Source organism: Bos grunniens, chromosome 12 (assembly GCF_055505025.1).
Source record: "Bos grunniens cultivar Pamir isolate PY7600 chromosome 12, Bosgru_T2T1.0, whole genome shotgun sequence".
Lineage (NCBI taxonomy): Eukaryota > Metazoa > Chordata > Mammalia > Artiodactyla > Bovidae > Bos > Bos grunniens.
Genome location: NC_141176.1, coordinates 9,825,213 through 9,830,932, shown reverse-complemented (window position 1 = coordinate 9,830,932; position 5,720 = coordinate 9,825,213). Strand labels below are relative to the sequence as shown.

The 5,720-nt window shown below is 39.2% G+C and overlaps 1 non-coding gene across 1 annotated transcript; it reads left to right on the top strand.

Annotated features, from left to right (window-relative positions):
- The first annotated feature begins 5,417 nt into the window (after positions 1-5,417).
- Positions 5,418-5,490, top strand: TRNAC-GCA (transfer RNA cysteine (anticodon GCA)). The gene has a single exon. It is a non-coding gene; the product is annotated as a tRNA-Cys (tRNA).
- Positions 5,491-5,720: the final 230 nt, after the last annotated feature.

Below are 5,720 nucleotides of genomic sequence, written 5' to 3'. Positions count from 1 at the left end.
AAGAAAAATGGTTTTTTTTCACCCCAAACAAAAAGAAATTGGGAACCAGCAAACCCACTGGTTAAGAATAAAAGGCTCGGTTGGGAACTGAATGGGAAGCATAGTAGCACTGGTCTGAAGGTATAAACAATATTAAAAAAAAATACAAAAAACTAAGTTAGACAAAAAAAAAAGAAAAGAAAAAGAGAGATTCTAAGACCTTAAACATGACTACAGTTCCAAAGGGTAAAGGAATTTTCCCACTAAAGATGACCTTTAGAATGTTTCCATACCAGTCCAATTTAAAGGAAAACATCTAACATCTAACAGAAGCAGTTTGATGTTATTTCTTAAATCAACTGCTGAAAAATTCTCCAGACACCTGTCATCAGGGTCTAAGGCTCTTTTCTGTAGAGGAAATGAACTTGAGTCATTTGACAAACAAAGTATTGCAGGTTCTGGTTGTGTGGTTAGATTTAGTGTGCTTCCATTCCATATTTGAGAATAGAATAATGAAAAGTTTAGTATGTTCTACCAAATGCAAACATTCACAGACACATACATATGGACATATACACATATTTCAGACATATGGTTAGACAAATATATTGTCACCCTGCTTATTTAACTTATATGCAGAGTACACCATGCAAAATGCTGGGCTGGATGAAGCACAAGCTAGAATCAAGATTGCCAGGAGAAATATTAACAACCTCAGCTATGCAGATAACATCACCCTTATGGCAGAAAGCAAAGAGGAACTAAAGAACCTCTTGATGAAGGTGAAAGAGGAGAGTGAAAAAGCTGGCTTGATACTCAATGTGCAAAAAACTAAGATCATGGCATTTGGTCCCATCACTTCATGGCAAATAGAAGGGGAAACAATGGAAACAGTGGCAGACTTTATTTTCTTGGGCTCCAAAGTCACTGTGGACAGTGACTGCAGCCGTGAAATTAAAAGACACTTGTTCTTTGGAAGCTATGACAAACCTAGATAGCATATTAAAAAACAGAGATGTTACTTTGCCTACAAAGGTCTGTATAGTCAGAGCTATGGTTTCTCCAGTAGTCATGTATGGATGTGAGAACTGGACAATTAAAAAAAAAAAAGCTGAGTGCTGAAGAGTTGATGTCTTTGAACTATGGTGCTGGAGAAGACTCTTGAGAATTCCTTGGACACCAAGAAGATCAAACCAGTCAATCTTAGAAGAAATCAACCCTGAATATTCACTGGAAGGTCTGATGCTGAAGCTGAAGCTCCAGTACTTTGGCCACCTGATGTGAAGAACTGACTCATTAGAAAAGACCCTGACGCTGGGAAAGATTGAAGGCAGGAGGAGAAGGGGAAGACAGAGGATGAGACGGTTGGATGGCATCATGGACTCAATGGACATGAGTTTGAGCAGACTCTGGGAGATTGTGAAGGACCATGAAGCCTGGCGTGCTGCAGTCCATAGGGTGCCAAAGACCAAACACAACTGAGTGACTGAACAACAAAGTTAGGCAAGTGATAAGTTTAAAAACTGTACCCTTAATTGTTTTAACCGTTTTTGTTTGTTTGTTTACATTTCTGCAGCTTAAGAAATTACTGGGTAAAGTACTAGTAATTATTTCTTATCGTTGGTCAATCCAGGTAGAGTTTATAGTTTTGGGGTATATTTAATTTACTTATGGTATAAAATAAGAATTAGGTTTTGAACTTTTATATTTCACCTGACATATAATATTTTGACCTTTAATATCTAGTTTCATACTCAATTCAGTCTCTTACTTAGGGAAGTCAGATGCATAGAAAAATAATACCCAAGAAGTTTCCAAGTGATATTTATGAGTAAATTCATATATTTTTCTAAATGGTAGTTGTTATCTTTTTCTTAAATATATTTCACTAAAATTTTTCACTGAAATAGATTCACTAAATCTTCTACACTTACTGTAAATCAAAACCACTCTTTTATCATCTGATTAAACTTGGGTGAACTAAGCAACACCTTTGGCCTCAATTTGTATCTTTATTTAAAATAAGTGTTATCTGCCCCAGGGAAAGGGGGGCAGAATAAAATCAGATCACAGAAGATAGCTCACCAAATCTGACAGATATGAACACATAGAGTGGAGTTTAGCAAATTTCTATCAATGAAATATAATTATTTTCTCTAAAATGGTGGGTCAGGAAACAAATAGAAAACTCCTACTGGTCAAATTGGATCCAAACTCTGTCCCAATCTCCAGATACTATATTGGGGAAAAGACATTAGTAAGAAAAACCTCACAGCCTTCACTAATATGCTCCCCTCCTCCACACATACAAACACATATGCAGAATGAGAGAAAGGGAATCAATGAGAAGAGAAGCAGACTGGAGAGATAAATGAAAAATCACTTAAAAATAGAATATCCTGCCAGTCACTAAGGATGTCCTTATCTTGATATCTTAGTGTTTCGGAAGTAGATGCAGGATAAAGTGCTAGGGTCTGCCATTTCCAGGGTTCGAGGCTGGAGAGAGTCCACATTCAGAGCTATTATCCTTAGAAACATGATTAACCCAAGCCTCAGCCAGGTCCAACTCTTTGCAACCCCATGGACTATGCAGTCCATGGAATTCTCCAGGCCAGAAAACTGGAATAGGTAGCCTTTCCCTTCTCCAGGCTATCTTTCCAACCCAGGGGTTGAACTGAGGTCTCCCGCATTGCAGGCAGATTCTCTACCAACTGAGCCACAAGGGAAGCCCAGAAGCATGATACCCATCTGCATTTTGTTAGCGCTCTTTTAGAACATTCTGCATTGAGAGCATCCCCACGAGTTCTGTAGGAAATCTTGGTTCACTAGTTTCTACACCACCCCTCCCTGCACCGATAAACAAGAAGCTTGACTAGATTTCAAGTTACAGATTAGAAAAAAAAATAGATTTCTTTTTTTTTCTGATAAAGTGCGAAAAGTCAAGGAGAAACCAACCGCATTTTACTAGGCTGAATAAAAGAAAGTGATCTCTCTATAAAAGTATAAAAAGAGAAGAAATAGAAGAGGAGGAAAAGAGAAACATACTATTTAAAACTACTGAAGAATATAATCTAGAAGAAAGCATAATTCAAGAAACAGAGGTATAACAGAATCATGAATTTAATATGTCAGTTTATAGATAAAACAATACCATGAGGCTGTATAAATCAGGTGTGTGTGTGTATTATATATATGTATTCTATATAATATACATGTATATACAGTATATATATATAATATATACACATGTGTGTACGCACATATATTGTATATTTACACACACACATACATACACACATATAGCATATATGTACATACATACAAGCACACAACAAAATCAGTGGTAAATCTGGTCATTTCTTTTTCTTTTCAGCAAAGGATTAATTATTTAACATTAAAATTCAGCATATAAAATAAGTACATAACCAGAAGTTCTTAAGGTTTTTTATATTTATCCTCTTATATATCCTCTCTTGAGGATATATGAGAATGAGAGAAGAATGAGAGAAAGGGAGCTTCTCAGGTGGCTCAGTGGTAAAGAATCTGCTCGCCAGTGTAGGAGACTCAGGAGACCCAGGTTCAATCCCTGGGTTGGAAAGATTCCCTGAAAGAGGAAATGGCAAACCACTCCAGTATTCTTGCCTATAAAATTCCATGGACAAAGGCTTCTGGCAGGCTGTAGTCCATGAGGTTGCAAAGAGTCGGACAAAACTGAGTGACTGAGCGTGCACTCACACACATTCTCTCTTAATCTTAAAAGGAATCACTTTCCTCCAGCTTCCCTGGTGGCTCAGCTGGTAAAGAATCTGCCTGCAGTGCAGGGGACCTGGGTTTGATCCCTGGTTTGGGAAGATCCCCTGGAGAAGGGAATGGCTACCCACTCCAATATTCTGGCCTGGAGAATTCCAAGGACTATAGTCCATGGGGTCGCAAGGAGCTGGACATGACTGAGCGAATTTCACTTTTTTTTTTTCCTCCAGCAAAACTGCTGATTTTCTTTTAAAATAAAGTAAAATTTTTCCTCGTCTGGTCTACATGACAAGACTGTGGCTACTATCAGCCCCTGAATATAGCATCTTATAGCTTTATCCATACGCACTCCAGTATTCTTGCCTGGAGAATCCCAGGGATGGGGGAGCCTGGTGGGCTGCCGTCTATGGGGTCGCATACAGTCAGACACGACTAAAGCGACTTAGCAGCAGCAGCAGCTTTATCCATTAGTTATACACTGGGAGCATTTATCATCTGCTCAGAAATCTCCAGGGAAGAGTTTGGACCAGTTGGTTACTTCAGTCTCATTGAACATATATGCACAGAATTTTTTTGTTTTTCTCATGACCATATATGCTCAGCAATTGGTTCTACTGTAGCCACATGGATGGGAGAGGTTAAAGACATCAGACTGGTGAGCCAGCATACAGATTGCTCAACTCCTTTGGTCTCTAATACTACCTGAGTTTTCCACTTGTCTCTGCTGAGGATCAGAATGCTTGTTAAATCCATCAGGCGCTTTAATTCCAGGTATTTACAAATAACATGAATAAATATACAAACCCAGCTACCTTCTCTTATTCCTTCTTGCCCAGCCTGCTCCTCCCTGCCCTCTGTTTCTGCCTTTCACTGCTACCCCCCGCACTACCATTGTTTCACCTTGGTCTTTAGACCCCATTGTCATTGTAAACCTGCACCTTAGAGCCTAGGCCTCTGCACTCGATTTTCTCTGAGCACAGCTGATGTAATTTAACACCGGCTCCCAGCCTCAGCATACTAACCTCCTGCATCTCTCCTAAGGGAACAGAGGATTCTCTCTTTCACCTACACTTCTGAGAACACAGACGTCTGAGATGACGTTGACATCCTCCCAGTTCCCTATTTCCAATTTCAGATGGTTATTCTGCTTCCTTTACTTATTCTATGTCCCCTAATTATAGACACCTCTCTTCTGAGGTTCATGACATCACACCTTAGCATCTTGTTACTTCTGCACACTTCCCATTCCTTAGTCACAGTGGATGTTGACGTCTAGCTGGCATTATCCTCTACTCCAAGAACTTTCATCATTAGAATAAATGTGAGTGATCCAATTCCTCACACTTCAAATGTCTTTACCAGAAATCAATCAATTTAATCTTCTATTCATATCTTTGGGGAAACCCTGAGCTTTTCAGCAGCCCAAACTATTAAATATTATATCTTGGTGAATTTTAACTCTAATGTCTAATCTTTGATCACAACTTCATTTATCTTGATCTCCTTCAATTCATATTCTAAGTAAATCTCTGATTTCACGGAAGACTTCAGTTTCTTCAACCCAAATAATTTTTGTTTCTCTCAACCTCCTAACTAGTACAGACACCATGCTGCAACTCAACTATTCTACTGTCACATATTCTACTTTGCTTTGTACTTTATCTTCTGCTATACTTATTATTAGGGATTCCCTGGTGGCTCAGATGGTAAAGCGTCTGCCTGCAATGCAGGAGACCCGGGTTCGATCCCCGAGTCAGGAAGATCCCCTGGAGAAGGAAATGGCAACCCACTCCAGTACTCTTGCCTAAAAAATTTCACAGATGGAGGAGCCTGGTGGGCTACAGTCCATGGAGTCGCAAAGAGTTGGACACTACTAAACGACTTCACTCACTCAACCATACTTATTGTAATCTCTTCCCTTGAATCAGCATAGATATTCAACATGTCTTATAACCTGGGGTATCTAAACACTGTTGGAGAGGATCACAGGG